The sequence below is a fragment of the Myiozetetes cayanensis genome, unplaced genomic scaffold, assembly GCF_022539395.1.
Source record: "Myiozetetes cayanensis isolate MyiCay16 unplaced genomic scaffold, myiCay2020 scf7, whole genome shotgun sequence".
Lineage (NCBI taxonomy): Eukaryota > Metazoa > Chordata > Aves > Passeriformes > Tyrannidae > Myiozetetes > Myiozetetes cayanensis.
In genome coordinates, this window is record NW_026087964.1 from 37,031,842 (window position 1) to 37,050,782 (window position 18,941).

Here is an 18,941-nt window from a genome sequence, read left to right on the forward strand (position 1 = left end):
CCGTTCCCCGCCCGTGCCGTGTCTCCCCGCAATCTTCTCCGTGCTGAACTAAAGGCTGAGAGATGCCATTTCTGCACAGCTCTCTGAGGGGAGGGGGAGAATCCAGGCGACCGCTCCAGTTTTTAATGCGAAGGGAAATAAACCCGCAAATAACCTCTTCACCTCTCCTCGCCCAGGGTTTCCACGCGCGATTCCTACACTTGCAACAAACTGATTTTTAAGGCTATTTCACGGGAAAAGCAGAAACAAGGGGGAGAGGAGGGAAGGGGGGCGAATCCCCTGGCGTGAAAGCTCTGACCACACGGCTTTTTCCCCACGCAGCCGTTTCCATGCGAGCGGCCGCCGCGGGCCCAGCCCCCCCTCCCGACACGGCGGGTCGGATGGGGTGGGCAGCGGAGGGGCGCGGGGGTGGCTCCTCCCGCTGTGCCCGGGGGTCTCGGCACGCCTCGGCCGGCGGAGGCTGGGCGGGGCGGCCCGGAGGGGTGACATCATGGGGCGGTGCGGGGGGCGGTGCGGGCGGCGGGGCGCGGGCGGTGGCAGTACCAGTACCGTGCGGGGCGGGCGGCGGGATGGGGCGGAGGGTGCATCCCGGCGGGAGTCCCACCCGCCGCCCCGGCAGCCGGCTCCCTGCGGCACCTCGTCCCGCCGCTGGTGAGTGCGCGGGGGGCGGCGCGGCTCGGCCCGGCCGGTGGCGGCTGGGCACCTGCTGGGTCCCGGGTACGAGTGCTGCTTTTTTTTGGGTCGGGGGGAGTATGGGTAGGGCTTGGTTGATTGGTTGGTTTGTTGGTAATTTTTTTTTTGTTTCATTGTGGTTTTGAGGTCTTTTTTTTTTTTTTTTTTTTTTTTTCTGGGAGAAGCGCACCAGGGCACCCGCGCGGGCTCCTGGTGCTGCCCCGGTCCTCTCGGGCGGTGCCGGATGCGGGAGGCACAGGGCGAGGGTTCCCGGCACATCCTTGGCTGGTTTGGCCGCTCCGTCGGGCCGGTGCTTGGGCAGCAGCGGCCCCGGCTACTCCGGCCCCTCGGGGGTGATTTCACACCCTCCTCCGCCTAAACACCACCGTAAATGCCGCTTTAATGATCAGGGCTTTCTGTGTAAGTGTGGCATGTCGCGACAAGAGGGAACGCGGGTTTGAAAATCCTGGCGTGGGAACGCGGGCGAACCTGGCCTTTGTTTGTAATCAGTTTTTAAATGACTTCTTTTTTTAGTTGATGCTCTGTGTGTGGGAGGGGGGACAGAAGTACAGCCTTACAAAACGGGACACTAAAAGCTGTGGAAATGTAGACGAAGTTGTTCAGGTTCCCGCTGCTGTCAGCATGTCTTGCCGAGACTGACTGGTCAAGGTTTCTCTTAATCTGGCAGTTCTCACTTTTCCTCAATGGCTTATATTTTGCCCAGACTTCTTGGGAGCACAAGCATAAAATGCCTTCTCTCACTTCTTCCCCACCTTCTTTTTCCTTGTGTTTGCAAGTTGTGGCCAGGAACGAATTGAACGGAGGGAAACACAACCTTATACTGTAATGTGATTTAAATTGTCTTCATTGCCTAACAGAAAGGTAATGAACTGCCTTGTATTTCTCCTTCTCTGTTTGAAATACTGCGGAGTTCAATTATCTTATTGTGTATGGATGGAGATCTGTAAATCTGATAGTTATTGTAGTGTGTTTTTTTAAACCCCTGTGACAGTGTATGGATTGAAATACATAGAAAAACTGATGTACTACCAGAGAGAATGAGCTTATCTTGCTGAACATTTCCTTTTTAATACTGAACAGCTAATATGTACTCCACCACAGTACTTCATTAAAAAGTTGGGAACTAATTAGCTGTTTCTTACAGCTAGAGTTCCCGATTTTAATTAGAGTTCCTGTCTTCAAGTTTAAACTGATTAAAGCAGTGCCAACGCCACTCTGGTTATTTTCAGTGTTTGTTTAAAAAGAAAAAAAAAAAGAAAAGGAAAAAAAATAGTAGTTTTAAGCTCTTTAAACTTCTTGTTGAAAAACAAACCCTTCTGTTTGGGGTTCTGTCCCTGAGTCTGCTGGGTGTGGGGTGTGAGGAGATGCCTGCTGTTTGTATACTGTGTTTGAGAGAGGAAGGAAACTAATTAATGGCAACGAAACTCACGGGTTTGCTGTTCACAGGGTGTTGGTTTCAATGGGAAAAGGACAATTTAAAAAGGAAAACTGAAATGTGTTAAATATCAAAGATAGCAGTGGAACCTATGAGGACTCAGGTGAATTTCCCAGTGTTTAACCCACATACAAGGGTGTGTTGGAGGCACTTCCTAATAGTGGTAAAAACTCTGCTAGTGTCTAATATCACTGACCAAAAGTCTCATGCAAACTTACATAAAGCTGTCATGATGGTTAAATATTGCTCTCTGTTATGTTCTATATTAATCTCATGTGCAATGTGCATATTTTATTCTGCTGAAGAACAGTTATTTGCAGTAGACTTTAAAAAAAAAGAAGCAATGTGTGGTTCATTCGGGGGTACCCTACTATATTTTCAACAAATTTACCCTTTTTAGGGGTTTGAGAGGTTTGCAAATTGATAATTCCCAAGGGAGTTATTATGCTGATGAGACTTGCATAGTGTCTTTATTCTGAATATTGCACAGCATTCTTGCTAGTCTTTATGGGAATGATTTAATGTTTTTCTCACATTGCTGAGCACTTGTGGCAAGACTTAGCAGTCTGGAAATGCACATGAAATGAATGACACCCTTTTAAGGTGCATGGATGGGACAAACTAGTAGTTCTTGAAACTCTCCTATAGACTGACAGCTGACCTTGACCTTAACTCTCTGAACTTGTTTTCTTTCAGTGTTTGATGCAGGAGCACTGTGATAATACTCATGTTGTAACAGAAAGTTCTCTTGACTTTTCTGACATTTAAAGGGTATTATTATTGTTATTATTTCATGGTGACTGAATTCTGTGCAAAAAAAACCAACTTGTTTGCAAAACCCTTGGTGTTAATCTGATGTTGCTAGATATTTGCATTTAAGATGCTCGAATTCTCTGGTGTTAAGTGTGCTGCCAATGAAACCTGTGTAGTCAAATCTCTAAATAATTGTGACTAATTTTCCTGTATGTTTGTTAACTACCGCACACATCAACTGATATGATGTCAGCATGGATAATGAGATAAATCATCTTCTGTATTTTTACATTTGATGTGGCATTTCTGTATGTGACTGCTGCAATTTTTAGTATCCTCAGAATAGCTGTCTGACTTAGACAACAGGCTTTTCTCTTGTGGAGGAAGCAAGTTCATGTACTGGGAACTCCTCTGTGCACAATTTAAATAATTTATTAGATATTTAGAAGACTTTATTAGCTAGACAGTCCTGGGAAACCTCATGGATGATCTAAGAGGAAAATGCCCCAAATATGTATTCCTGCAAAGGGCAGTAGGTCCCTTCCATTGCAAAGGGCATGGAATCATAGATTGGTTTGGGTTGGAAGGGATCTTAAAGATCATCTAGTTCCAACTGCCTGCTGTGGTCAGGGACATAATGGGAATTGGGAGTTTGGAAAGTATGGAAATTGGAAGTTTCTCTGTAGTCTGTGGAGTCTTATTGGAATGGTCCAGCTAGGAGCTGATACATTTACTAGTAATCTTCTCCCAAGACTACATCTCCTTGTAGTTTTGATCCTTTTCTCCTTTTTCAATTCTCTCTGGTTTCTGCTGCCACAGCCATTCTGCTGCCAGATGCTTGTTTGCTGTTTTTGCTGCCTGTTTGCATTTCTGCCTTACTCCTTCTGGGTTTTCAATTTTGATTTTGTTTGGGTTATTTTTGTATGTATATTATACATTCCTTAATCTGGTAAATTTGCTAATTGTGTCCCTACCTATGGCATGGGTGTTGGAACTAGATGATCCATGTCCCTTCCAACCTAAATCATTCCATGATTCTATGTAGCATACAAGACAATGAAATTATATGCCTTGACTTGAAAAAAATTAGGATCTTTAAAGAGAAACATCTTGTTATGTGAAATTAAATCCAGAATAGCCTCATCATCTTAATAGCAGTGCAAATTCAAATAATGACTTAACAGAGGAACTTAAACCTTTAATGTGATGAGAATAACCTTGTTAATTATCAGGGTTAATGAGGTGCATTCCTTTAAAGTGAAGAGAGTGATCACAGGCCAGAAGAAAGGATATGTCTTATGCTGGATAGCAGTTTTCCAATTCGTTGGTAAATGAAAAGTGGATTTTGTTCCAGGAAGGTGTGTGATAATACAGCAATTTATATCAGTTTCTTCAGGAAAGAGGAATAAACACCTATTTAAAAAGTAGAATTTATGATACAGTTAAAGCAATTTTAAATGGTAAAATAACTTTACCTGATTTTGTGTATCCATTTTGATGACTCAATGCCTTTATCTTTCCCCAGTTTCATTGGCAAGTAGGCATACACTGAAACTTAAATCTCATTAATTAGAGTTCTACAGTTTGGAAGTAGTAGGGATTTTGATAATATTGCATTATTCAGTGTCGTTTCACAGCTCCCTTGGGTATTTCAATACTGCTTGTAACTTGCCTTCTGTGGAATGATTTTTGGGATACAGAGTCATTAAAGGTGTTTTGAGCGATTGTACTGTGACAGTGCTATCCTGTTGGTTTTAGGACAGGTGTACAAGACAGGTCTTATGTAATGAGTGTATTGCGAGAGGCTTTGGCAATGCTGAGCTGTGGATGGGTATAAAGTTAATATCAGACTATGTGACTATTGAAAACAAAGTTTCTTTTTTTACAGTGAAAATGATACTGTATTTATAGTTCTTCTATAATCTTATGAAATGAATGTTTTTGCATGAGGAATGTGGCTTTCAAGGTGTTGAAAGCATTTCTAGTACCTCATGTGTAGGAAGAGCTTTAATGTTCCTGTGTGGATTTTGTCCCACTAACTTTGCTTGACTGTTACCAGATGTCTTCACAAGAATGTCTTCCATAATTGTCCCATCTATGCCGTGACATGTGAGCATGCCTATTTTATGTCAGTGGTGGAAAGTTCAGTACAACATGAAACCTTAGCTTGTTACCTGCTGTCCTGTACTGGCTTGGCTGAACTCTGTGTTTTGGAGCGTGGTAGCTGTATTGCACGGCTGGTGTGTCTGTCTACATAGGCAGCACTGAGCAGGTGGTTAGAGGTAGTGGTTCTTTCTGAATCAGCAGAAGTGTTCTGTGAATATGCACCCACCCTGTATAGGAAACAAAGAAAGAAGAGCAAAGAAACTGGAGCTAGATGCAGATGTTACTGCAAGTTTGAAGATAAGATAGAAGTGCAGTTCTGCTCTATGTAAGCAGCTCTTGATGTATTGCATGGCATGGAAGGAAAAGCATTGTCACTGTAGGTTAGGTGTATGCAATCTTGGGAATTTTCTGTCTCCTGGAGGGTCTGGGGCCATCCATCTGAACTTCCAGAGAGCTAACTTCAGCCTATTCAGAGACCTGCTTAGAGGAATCCCTTGGGTTGGGGCTCTAGAGAGAAGGGGGTCCAAGAGAGCAGGTCAATATTCAAGCATCACTTCCTCCAAGCTCAAGATCATTATATCCCCATGAGCAAGAAATCAAGCAAAGGGGGCAGGAGACCTGCATGGATGAGCAGGTGGAATAAAAATTTATGGGATGTGGAAAAAGGGGCAGACCACATGGGAGGACTACAGGAACATGGTCAGAGAGTGCAGGGATGCAATGAGGAAAGCCAAGGCCCACCTGGAATTGAGTCTGGCAAAGGATATCAGGTACAACAAAAAGGGCTTTTACAAGTACATCAGCAGCAAAAGGAAGAATAGGAAAAATGTGGAGATGCTGCTGAATCAGATGGGTGTTCTGGTGAGAGAAGACACAGAGAAGATGGAACTACTGAATGCCTTTTTTACCTCAGTCTTTACTGCTGAGGAATCCCAGACCTTGGAGGTAAGAGAGGAAGGCTGGAGAAAGAAGGACTTTCCTCCTGATTCTAAAGGGTTGTGTTAGATATTGTCTAGGCAGACTTGACACCACCCATAAGCCACACTCCATCATCTTTGAAAAACTGTGGAGAGCAGGAGAGGTCCCCAATGACTGGAGGAAAGCCAGAGTTACTTGCACTTTCAGAAAGGGCAAGGAGAACCCAGGAAACTACTGGCCAGTAACCTCCATCCCTGGAAAGCTGATGAAACAGATCGTTCTGGAGGTCATCACCAAGCATGTAAAAGAAAGAAGGTTATCAGGAGTAGTCAGCATGGATTCACCAAGGAGGAATCATGCTTGACCAATCTGACAGTCTTCTATGATGGCACCATGGGTTGACAGGGGGAGAGCAGTGGATGTTGTCTACCTGGACTTCAGCAAGACTTTTGACACTTGTCTCCCACAGCATCTTCTTAGGTAAGCTCAGGAAATGTGGGTTGGATGAATGTACAGTGAGGTAGATGAAGAACTGACAGAATGGCAGAGCTCAGGGGGTCATGATCAGTGGAGTAGAATCCAGTTAGAGGCCTGCAGTCGGTGGTGTTCCTCAGGGATCAATACTGGGTCCAGTCTTACTCAACTTATTTATCAATGACCTGGACAAAGGGCTTTCTGATGTTATGAAACTGGGGATAGTGGCTGATACACCTGATGGCTGCACTACTTCAGCAGGCTGGAGAGGTGGGCAGAGAGAAACATAATGAAATTCAACAAAGGCAAATGCAGGGTCCTGCACCTGGGGAGGAATAACCCCAGGAATGAGTACAGGTTGGGGGCTAGCCTGCTAGAGAGCAGATCTGTGGAGAAAGACCTGGGGGTGTTGGTGGATGACAAGTTGACCATGAGCTGGCAGCATGTCCTTGTGGCTGGGAGGGCCAATGATATCCTGGAGTGCATCGGGAAGAGTGTGGCCAACAGGCTGAGGGAGGTGATCTTCCCCTCTGGAAAAGGTCCAGCAGAGGGCCAACAAAATGATTAGCAGTCTGGAGCATCTCTTATGAGGAGAGACTGTGAGCTGGACCTCACAGAAGGCTGAGAGGGGTCTCATCAATACATATAAAGATCTCAAAGGCTGGAACAGACTCTTTTCAGTGGTACCTGGTGACAGGACAAGGAGTAATGGCCATTAACGAAAACACGGGAAGTTCTACCTCAGTGTGAGGAAGAGCTTTGTTACATTGAGGGTGGCAGAGCACTGGAACAGATTGCCCAGGGTGGCTGTGTTCTCTGTCTGTGGAGACATTCAAAACTCACCTGGATGTGTTCTGTGTGAACCTTCTCTAAATGAGACTGTCTTGGCAGGGGGTTTGGAGTAGATGATCTCTAGAGGTCCCTTTCAACACTAACTACTCTGCGATTCTGTAAAGTAATAGCTTGATAATTTGATAAAGCGTGAAACAATTGTTAAAACTTCATCTTTGTCATTGAGTGCATTTCTGCAAAGGCAAACTGCATAACCTCAAGTTGACTTTGTTTCATTTGTAGCAGTATGGTTGTGCCTTGTAGACAAAAAATGGTAGTCCAAACCCTCAGACATAAGTAGAATAAAATATGTAACTTAAGTGTGGAAGATTAAGAAGGGTACGATGTACTGGGAATGTTTCTATGATTGCCCACCAGCAACTGAAATCAAAGTTTGGTCTATTTGTACCTTCAAATTGACTTTCAGGTAGACAAAATTAGATGTCAAACATGATTTCTGCAAACAGAGTATGTTAAATTTGATTGTATTAAAATAGTGGGCAATGTGGGACATGGTGGAAAATGTGGGGTACAAAATACTTCATAACGCTGAACAGTTTAAGTACTTCTGATCTCTTCAGCAGGGGAGTTTGACAATCTGAAAACCAGAAGCTTGTTTCATTTGCGATTCAGAACAACATTTGTCCTTTTCTGTTTATTGCATAATTAAGTTATTTAAATAAGGTAGTGGTCACTGACTGATTTCCATGTAAGGCTTTCTATTCTTCTCCTAGGAACAATTTCTCTATTACTTTTTAATATCTTTATAAGTATTGCAATTAACCGCTCCCTCATATTGTGTTATGTTTTTTACTTCATGCTGTGTTACACAGCTGTAGAGAGGACATGCTGGGGAAGGGAAATGGTACCGTGGTTCTGCAGGAACTTGTGGAAATGTAATCATCATGGTGTTGTATGGTTAGGTCTCCCAGTGAGGAGATGTAGGGGGCAGCTGTGCATGCCAAAGTTGTTTTGGTTTTGCTGCATCCCTGAGTGAAAATGTATTTGAGGTCAGCAGTGTACTAACCTTTGTTTTCCATTTTCTGCCCATTAACTCTCTAAAGCAGAGAAAGGATTCCAAACAGAAGCACTGTGAGGGAAAGCCAGGCCATCTTTGCGGTCGTGGGAGTTCCTTGGTATCCATAGGATGTAGCTTACATTGTGATGGCTTGATGACTGTGGATCTCATGGGAGATAGGGTTCTCCCTCCTTTCCTCACGGTCTTCCTCTCTGGAATCTTTTCCAGAAGGAAAAAAAAGTGCCAATCATGTTATGGAAGAAAGGGACTTCCTTAGCATGGAGAAGAAGTTCAAAGAGGCAGCCAATTACTAATACATTGCTTCAGAAGTGAAATTGATGTAACATGAGCCAAGTTAGGTATGTATCTAACCTAAGGGACAAAATTTTGGTATGTGATAAAGTAGTAATAAAATAAGAACTTCCATAAGATTTCTAACCAGTCGAGAAGTGAACTTTTGGAGCTGTTTTTGGATAGGACAAGGGTGTGCACGTGTTCCATGCCATCTAAAACTTCCTCATGAGAGGAGGCAAAAGGAGGGGCAGGCACTGATCTCTTCTCTGTGGTGACCAGTGACAGAACCTGAGGGAATGACCTGAAGCTGTGTCAGAGGAGATTTAAGTTACATATTAGGAAAAGGTTTTTGATCCATAGGATGGCTGGGCACTGGAACAGGCTCCCCAGGGAAGTAGTCACAGCACCAAGCCTGCCAGAGTTCAAGGCATGTTTGGACAATGCTCTCAGGCACATGGTGTAACTTTTGGGAATGGTCCTGTGCAGGGCTAAGAGTTGGACTTGATGATCCTTGTGGTCCCTTCCAACTCAAGATATTCTATGATTCTGTTTCAGTTTTAAGGAGAAGCCTACGTCTGCTGTAAGACATTGTAGGACTTCAGTGTGATGAAAGGAGACAGGGAGAATAATATGGACTTCAGCATTAATCCTTGTGTATTGCTTGAAACCATCAGCTGGAACTTCTTTCTGTAGCAGAAGGACATGGTGTGAACTCCAGATCTCTGATACTCAGGGCTGGCTCGATGCAGAGGCAGTTGCAGTGAACTCTCTGTTGCTCTTGTTTCAAGGACCTTAATGCCATCAACTGGAGTAAGGAAAAACCCTTGCTCAGAAATAGGCTTCAGAGTGAAAGTCCCACATGCTAGCACAAATCATGCTTCCCTGGCTGCCATAAGAAAGGGATGCCTACGGTTCCCAAGGGAAGACTTTGTACTTCAGTGTTGCCGATACGTGAAACTGGCGTCAGGTGGTATGACCAGTCCTTACTGCGTAATCTATGAATGCAGGCACACTCCTGTCGTGGCATGTCGTGGATAATGTGCTACTTTACGTCATTGCTGCTTCAGGCTCAGAGAGTCTGTGCTGCTTCTTTGGAGAGAAGCATAAAGCATGGCTTCTGAGTGCCAACCTCCTTCAAAAGATGTCTGCTATCTCCTCACAGGGGTGTGATCTCTTCTGTTTAAAGTTTTTCTGCCAAGTGCACATCAGCCAATGTGACTGAGTAGTAATTTCAGTGCCATGTAGAAAATTTCTCTATGTAGTGATGGTATCAAATTGTCTTTCTCTGTGCTAGCTTTATTTGTGGGTAAACAGCCTTAAAGAGTCAGCTGATGGGTATGAGTTTTCATGAAGGCAGATGTTTCCATAAAGCTGATAAACATAATTCTATGGGATTGAAAATGTTTACTATGAACCTGCCTTGTTTGTATAGTACCTTCTTAAAAATCAAACAGTAAAATCAGTGCCTTAAGTTAGTGGAAGTCCTAACAGATGATATGAGGTATTGGATGGAAGGTGACATATCTGCAAATAAAGCCAAATTTAGTTCTATCTCAAATGCTGGTCTTCACAGCTGGTGGGATGCAGAGAGAGAGGGAAGGAGATGAGAGAAAGGGACTGACTGTCTGTTGAAGGCAAAACGCTTCAGAAAGATAATAACTTTTTGATAAACTCTTGCTAGAGTGAAGAACTCAACTTTGCAATTTTATATGGTTTTGCTGAAGTTGCTAAGGTGGGCGACTTAAGGTAGAGCAAAGCCTAAGAAATCAAAGTTTCACAAATTGTATTTTTCTGCAACCACACACAAAGGAGAAAGGGAAAAGAAACAGATAACACTTGAGTGTTTTCTTGATAAGTTTATTACATGAGCAGTCTCTTGCACTGTGTAACTTTCTTCTAAATTTTTTGAGTCTTTTGAACAGCATTCATAGTAGTAGTCTGTGGATTTCATTCTGTTGTCCTGTGAAAATCTGAGACGGTGTGGTGGAAGGGAAAAAGGAGGAGAGATAATATCTGTGATAAGAGAAGATTGATAGAAATGGGTGAAATGATCTGAGTGGAAAAGTAATGGAAAAAGGAACAGCACCGAGATATGGAATGAAGGATGATGATCACTGTGTGTGGAATGGGAAAAGGAAATATTGTTTTAAACATCTGCTGTGTTTAAAACTTCAAAAACCTTTTCTTCCCTTGTGCTAGGGGAAAATATCGGGCCAGTTCAGCCACTGAGAGGGGTGAGACTGCCACAGCTCCATGCTCCAGGTCCAGCCAGCAGCCAGGCTGAACACGTTCCCAGTACACGCGCACACAGGTGAATGTGCTCCTCCACCTGCTCCAGGTGCTGCACTGCAGACACATGTTCCCATGACACAGCCCAGGCTGACCCTTGCAGCCACTTGCCCCAGTCTCTCTGGTATCTGGCAGTCGCACCCCAGTTGCTGCTCTCAGCCCCCTGTGCAGAATGAACAAAGCCATTCACCCAGAAAAGAGCTAGAAGGGATTTAGTAAGCAGATAGGACAGACTACACCGATCGGAGTGGGTGTGGGGTGGTCAGTGCATGACCAGGCAAGTGACCCAACCAGCAAAATATTTGCATGCAACTTGCCATTTTAATCCACTTACTTTTCGATTTTCTCATGCTTGTTCCTCCCCAAATCATGTAAATCCATCTCTGTTCCTGCCTTTTCCTCCTCCTGTAAACATCCCATAGTGTGTCCTACGCAATCCCCAAATGCCCTTCCCCTACATCCCATAATGTGTCCCACACCCCTGGGCACTTATATGATGGGTTTAACACCTGGATAATGTGACTGAGGCTCTACTGTGATAGCCCTGGGAAGAGTCTGGATGAAGCTTCCCTTCCTTCAAGTCCCTAATTTGTGTTCCTACCTGTCATTCTGAAGCCCTGTGGTCCTTGGGGCTTGTAGAGAGTCTCTAATGGGCTGATTTCTCCTGTGGTGGACCTGGGAGAAGATGGGCAAGGTATTATTTGTGTTCCCCCACCTGCCACTATCTCCTTGTTCTCCTTTGTTGGGGTGCAAATGAGCTTTTATCATCTAGTCTAACCATATACAACCATCTTCATTTGCTTATTGGAATTTTACAGAGTAAAATGATGATAAAAATATTTTGTTAAATAATATATGGGAATGAAAAATATGTAATTGTTTTAGAGCACATTCTTGCTGCCTCCTTGTTTGACTTTATGCTGTGGAATACAAATTGCATGACGTGTGAAATCTAATCAAGTTAGATTTTTATTTTAAAACCTGACAGGGATTATTCTTCAGTTAAAGAACTAGTCAGTAGCAATAAGCTACAGTATGGTTTACAACATTACTTAAACATCTATGAGGAATCCAGGTAATGATAATTGTTAAAAAACAAGATTGCTTTTGATTACCTATGGTGGTGTTGTACCTAATCAAATGAAACTCATTTTTTCCTGAGAATTGCCACCAGCATTTCTGTATATGTCTTTCAGAACTTAGACTACTTCTAAAGGCTGTAACCATTATAATTACTTCTTTTTAAACTGCAGTTAAGCATATGTGTGTTCTGCAGAGCCATCATTAAGATGAACACTTGAACTCATGAAAGAACAATTGTGTTCATCATCGCAACTGAGTTTTCAGTGCCTTAGGATTGGAGTCAGGAGCCTGCACAAAGAAACCATCAAGCTGAGTTAGACCTTGCAAAGAGTATTGGAGTAAGGAGCACAAAGTTCATGAGATATGTTTCCAAGAGTGGGAATGGGAAACACTAACATCTAGGTTTGTCTAAAAACTTCATTGTGTGCAATGTTTTACAGAAGTAATTCCAGTTGCCTGCAGGAAAAGTTGTATAAGTATGGAAATGGAAATGAAGTTGGAATCTGAGTGCAGATTGGCTGGGAAGTGGGGCAGCTAGCTAATTAGGCAATGACAGGGCAGTGTACTTTTTTTTTTTTTTTTTTTTTTTTTAAGAGGGAAAAGTTAATCCAGGGAATTGCAGGATTATGGTTTTGACGTCAGTGTTAATCAAGTTCTTAAACTGCTTTTGTAGGAGGGGGTATTTCTGTGTATAACAGTAAAAGAAAATTAGAAAAAGGTATTAGGAATTTACCAAGGAGACTGAGACTATAAGGAAGTGTGACTGATTAAGGGCCCCTTGGCATCAGCTGTGCTTATATAGCTGTCTTTATAGCTAAACTGTAAATAAGATCAATTTTGTTTTTAAGAAACAAAATGTAGTGTCAACCTTTTTTGACTTATATTATGTCATTATTTGGAAGCTTGACTTCTATGGTAAGATGAAATGTATAGAGTAATTAGTGAATAAAAGTGTGGGGATAATCACGTGGAAAGAATTACTTGGAATGAGACAATGCGGATAGGAGAGGAAATAACCATATTGGCCGTGTATAAATTTACTGTAGAAATTAGAGTTTCTAATCAATAGAATAGTCTCCCAACTGAAGGTATTTTGTATCAAACCATATCTTACTGCATTAGAGTCTGAGATTTATGAAGAAGTTTTCATGAGGAACTAAATTCATGGAGCAAGGAACTCTTTTTCTGCAGTATTTTCCTAAAATAAAGTTAAAGTGAACCAATATAGTAAAAACATATTTGAGAGCAGATGCAGATGCAGCTCTCTGTCCATGGTGGTGTGGGGAAAGGTTTTCAAACAAAAGCAACCAGTTTCAACAACTACAGCAAAGTGAAAACAATGTGGAGGTAACAGCATTTTCCTTAGAAAGGCAATGGAAATTTCAACATGTAGAAATGTCAAAATGGTAAAAAAAAAATTGAAAGGAGTTTTCTTGGGTAAAGTTCTGAAGTAGATAGTTGAAATGGTAGTTTAGAATGTGATAAATGATGAATACTCTTCTTTTATCTTAATTATCTATTTAAAGTCAGCTTTCATTGACATGTGACATTGGTCATTGTTACTTATGCCTTTTACTGGGCTTTAAACTCCCTGTGTGATGTCTGACAGTCTTTTGAGTAGACATTTTTGAAGGTTTCACCAAGGTTAGAGAGCTGAGCTGGGGTGCAAAAGATAACTGTCAAATGCAGTTGAAAACTTAACACACTGATGCTTCAGGATAGGGCCCTTGAAACAGGATAGATTGATTCTTGTCCAAGGAACAAGTTTCTCCCCTTCCTCAGAAGATTTAATTGCTTATGGAAAAACATCTGTTTTTGTGCTAGGAAGACCTAGACTTTATTGGCTAAAACCTCTGTAAAATTTAATGGCTGGGCCAAAGTGGGATTACCCTGAAATCACAGATGTGAGTCATTCAAGCTGTGGGAGATGAGGGTGTTGAGCAGCCCAAGTGACACTTGCTGTTTGCTGCCCTGGAGCTCTGGAAGAGAAAGCTGCTTAGAGGAGTCCAGTAAAAGCAAAACTAGGAGGAGAAAATAACAAGAAGGGAACAAACCCAGAGAGATGAATACATGAAACCTGAGGAGTCAAACTGTAGGATGGGGAAGTGATATTCAGAGTCTAGGCTAGAAAAATGATGAGGGCTAAAAAATAAGAATTGATTCAAATCAGGATACTAATGAGAGAGAATAATAAGGAACTAGTTAACAAGAACAGCAGCTCAACACAGCATGTGTGGTTTGAGGTGGTGAAGGCAGACAGGCAGGTGTGCCCAAATGAAGCCAGGTTGATGTGCTAGTGTGACAACGGTGTAGACGAAATGTCCCATTAATTTGAGTTCTTGATCACACAGGTGATATCACCTCATCGCTGTTACCTACTCTGGCTATTACAGCAGACCCCAGTTGCTCTGCAGGTTTCTTTGGTGTATGTGAGTATGTCTTACAGCTGGGTATAATACCTTTTTCCATACTTTTTGTCCCCTTTCCATAGAACCGTTGCTCAAAATTCTGATGTGCTGGGGATAAATCGGAGCTGTATGACATTTTCATCTGCAGAGCTCTAACCTCATTTTATAGTACACAGTGAATACACAATAGGGAAGAAGGGTTTTTTGTAGTTAGGCAGCTAAATGGTACCTGGGATATATGGCGTATATCCATTTCTACCCACATAGATCCTGTTTGATGCTAGACCTATTTTTTAAAGTTTATTTATTTTTAATATTTTTTTATTTGCAAATGTGTATTTTTACTTTTTCATTCTTCTCCTTTTCCGGATGCCTGATCTGAAAGTCAGGATCTGATCTGGAGAAGAATTAGATTACTTCTGAAGCTAAAGGAATTTTAGTGCTTGCTTGCTCTAGAGACTGTACAGCTCTATGTGTTAGTGTCTGGAGATATTTCTGAGCCAGGTATCATGTCTACATTTAAAAATGTTTAGTATTATTCAGGAAATGACATTACATGGGTACTGTTTGGTTTAGCAGATTCATGGAAGAGAATTCTGCTCTCACTTTTAATAATTTAGCCTCAGACCTCACTCCCTACTTAAATATTACTGGGAAGTAGTGTGAAGCTTACTCCAGTTCTCTTGCTGTTTCACTCTGTAGTGTTGTGGTCTCCATAGGGCAGCAGCTGTATGTGTTTCACTTTTATTCCCCTGAAATAGTCATTATAGAGCTGGAATGTTGTCCATGCCTTAATGCCGTGTTGGCTGTGCAGTTCCATGATGGTGCTTCATGCATTATGTTGTTGCAATTCCTTGTGCAATTGTCACAGTTGTTGTGCATTACTTTAAATGTAGAGAGAGAACGCAGATGCTTTACTGGAAATTGGAAAAAAAAAATAAATCTGGTTTTTTTCCCTCCATTTATTAACTTTTCCATTTTACCTTTAGTTAAATAAGAATTGAAGCCTATTTTTGGATCTCTAAATTACAACTTTATGCCTCACTATCTCTACATGATACTGTTGAAGCGTGCAAAACTTCATTGTTGCAAGGGTAATGAATTATACTCTTCTGTGCTGACAAACTAGTAAGAATTGTGACAGACTGTTACTTTTAGGGTTAATAATAAAATAGTTTATTTCATGAAAGAACAAATAATATAACAGACATCTGAGAGAATGATCATTAAAATTGTCTGAGGGAAAGGTTTCCTTTCTTAATGATGTAAACAAACAAACAAAAAGGGAATAAAAATGCTGTTTAAAGTGTAATTAATATTCTGTGTGTTATTTGCATCTTAGGATTATTTAAATCACTTTCCAAGGGGGAAATACCAGGAAACAGATGATGTCTTACAAAATTGACAGAGAAACTAGGCAACTTCTGGTAGTGTTCAATTGTTAGTGTTCTGGGAGAGCACCAGTGAACCAACAGATAGATCACTCAACTTTATAGAAATACAAATGGATTTACTATTAATGTCTAAACAGCTATATGCTACTCCTGGTGGACTTTTTCTTGCTTTGGAACACAGAGAGATTAATAATGTTTTGTGATAACAAAAAGTGTTATAGAAATAAATTAATTTATGGTAACTTGTTGTGGAAAAACATGTCCTGTATTTTCTTAAGCTATTTATAAAGTAATTTTTTAAGGAAAGATTTTTAAAAATAATTGAATAAGTTTATAATTAAGAGAACAAAGGTATAATGTGGGCTTACTTGCCTAGGCTATAAAATGTCAACATGCAACATGATGTATCTTCCCTAAAAAGGGACATTTAACTTAAAATTCATGATCCTTTTTCCTTTGATATTAAAAACCCCACAACTGCGGTTATCCAATTCTCATCCATCTTTTTTCTTTTCTCCTTGGTAGAATGGTTTCTGCAGCTTGTGTTGCATAAAATAGTGTTAAGCAATGCCTATTATAAGCCAGGAAGCCTAATGAAATATTTACACGAACACTTAACTAACAGACATAACTTTTAAGATTTCACAGACCACCTGCTCTGCAACTGAAATAGAGCAATGCTGTTTTTGAAACTAGTTAGTTATTTATGGCCAAGGAAACATCCTGGATATAGCTCCCAGAAAGCTGTTTGCTCATCCCATTAATTCTTTTAAACCTTTAAAAAAAAATTACTTGACAAACCATAAGGCTTCCAGAGGAAAAAGAAGAATGAGGGCGTGGTGGGTGGGGCGGGGAAGAAGGAAGAGGAACAGAAAGAGAAACTGGTAGAGAAATGCAGTCTAGAATAGCATTCAAGAGTACATTCTCTTAAAAAAGGTCAAATCTTTTGCACCTCCACCTTATTTTAATAATTGGCTAGTCTAACACATTGTTCTTCTCCCCATATTCAGAGCTGCCTGTGCTCTGCCTTCATTCCAGAAGCTGCATTATGCTTTGTTACTGTGACTGTTGCCCAATTTGCTGGCTCTTTTTCTTAAGTCTGATTAGCAAAAACACAGCTAGTGCTGGCTCTGGAGCAGTTTGTGTGTACTCATCCATGTAAATGGTTTTTGTGTGGAGAGGCACGTGCTAAACTCAAGTAAACCCCAGCCATTGCTGTGATTAGAAATATCACCGGTTTAACTGCTGGGATCTTCCAGCTATAGAAATCTAAGAGTAGACAGGCATATCAAAATATTTTTGACTGTATCTGTTCCAGCAAGGACTTTATCTGAGTGAAATAGATACATCTTTCAAGTATAACATCAGATAGCAACTAAATGCAACATTTTGCCTTGCAGGGGTGAGTTTTCCTTGTCAGACACAGTTGCTACACTTCCATTTTTGCATTTAAAATTGTTATCAAGTTTGTTCAGTCTGTGACAGTGGTATGACCTTTCCTCTGTGCTTGTCTCTAGACTGAGATGAAATGAGATACAGGGAGCTAGAAGTCAATGCTGTTTCAACAGCTTTCATACAACACGTACCCATTTCTTTATAAGTTCATCCGCTCAGACAGGCAATGAGGAAAAGCTTAAAAATGTAAATAGTCACATGGGTTGAAAGAATCCAAAGAATTAAATACCCAGATATACACCCTTGACAAATTAACTGTTAAGCAGTAAGTGTGGAATTACAAACAAACTTACATATTTATATTTTCACTTGGACTGGCCACTTCTGTCGTGAATATGAAAATAAAATAATTTTTTTTTCTGGTAAAATAGAAGTAATTGTTCTCAACTAGACCTGAGAGGGCTGATCTCTTTCAGAGGCAAGGAATGTAAAATATTTTCCTGCTAGATCAATTTTTTTTTTTTTTTTTTAATGCTGAAGTAACAAAATGCCTTCCATTTTTTCAATTGGATGACAGTTACTCCTACTGTCATGTAGCTACTATATTAGTACTACATAGAGCAGTAATTACATAATAGTAGTAACCACAGGGGAAAGGTTAGCTGTCATACTCTGCAGGAGTGTACAAGTAATGCTATAAGTGGCTACTCTTTCTCATGGTGGACAATTGTAATGTCCTCACTGGACAAACACACCAGGCTGTTCTCAGCTTTGAGGCTGGAATAAACAGGCACAAACACCATGCATCTTACAAGACATGATTAGAATGTTTCCTGTCTTGAACTTCACGATGCTGAAAAGGTGAATATTCTGCCACAACTCTCATTACTACAAGTGTTAAGAAAAGTCTGGTTTTGACAATAGTCAAGTCGAGCTAACTTACTGCTTATTTTTGGCGTAATATTCAGACTGTTAGGCAGCAAGCAATTTTTCTCTGGCTTTCAGTCAACATTTTAAGCTTAGGCTTTGTATTTTGTCCTGTAGCGAATACTATAAAGATTGCAGCAGAACTGGCAGGTACTGCAAGTACTTGGAAATAACAGAGGCTGTTTCAGGTAGCAAAACATTTGACAATTGTGAGCATTTCTGCCAGGAAACATTGCTTCCCAGTTTGGAAATGTTTTGTAACAAAAAAATCCCCTGAATAGTTTTATTTCTAGGTTTGAAATTGTTTGACTGAACCCATACCTTGTGAAGAAAGCAATAAAAATGGTTAATGTAGAGTTTTTTTGAAAGATCTAAGTAGAGCTGGTGGTCTAATCCCTTTTCTGCACATCAGCATTTGTTTATTTACTGGAGGATTTTAGCATCAATTTAATGTTCGTTGGGACTCACCAACTTTTGCCTTGATTCTCAGTTTCATCTTCCTGTGGTTTTTTTGGCTCAGAAGATATCTTCCTTCACACTAAGTCCTCTTTCCTATTTTTATTAGATTAGGTACTGTATAGTAATTAATTGTATCTGTTGAGAACCTGCGTTCTCAGTGGAAAGCGTTAAATGTGAAGCTTGTTAGCTGTTGGAAGTATGTACAGTTGATAAACAGTTGTTGCACAGAATACCAAAAACACTTTCTTTAGGGAGGAGGATTCCCTACCTACATATTAGTATTACTATTGTGGAAAGTCCTGAGCACATAGTGCTCTCTTGGTTTCATGGCCAAAATCAAGACAGAGGAGAAAAATGCTGTAAAGGCAGAAAGTAAAAGTATTCTTTATGAGGAAAAATATAAGATGTTATCCATAAAGATGCTGTGTGTTGGTATTTAATTATCCCTTGGAAACTTTCCCATA

The 18,941-nt window shown here is 41.0% G+C and overlaps 1 protein-coding gene across 7 annotated transcripts in view; it reads left to right on the forward strand.

Annotated features, from left to right (window-relative positions):
* Positions 1–535: 535 nt before the first annotated feature.
* Positions 536–18,941, forward strand: part of MARCHF1 (membrane associated ring-CH-type finger 1) — a 231,764-nt gene continuing 213,358 nt past the window's right edge. For 2 of the 7 annotated variants that reach the window (XM_050338310.1, XM_050338314.1), the window contains exon 1: positions 536–651. The gene's annotated coding sequence lies outside the window, so the exon portion shown is untranslated. Of the gene's footprint in view, positions 718–1,469; positions 1,555–18,941 lie in introns of those variants that run through there. The other 5 variants (XM_050338316.1, XM_050338312.1, XM_050338311.1 and 2 more) reach the window with 5 other exon arrangements.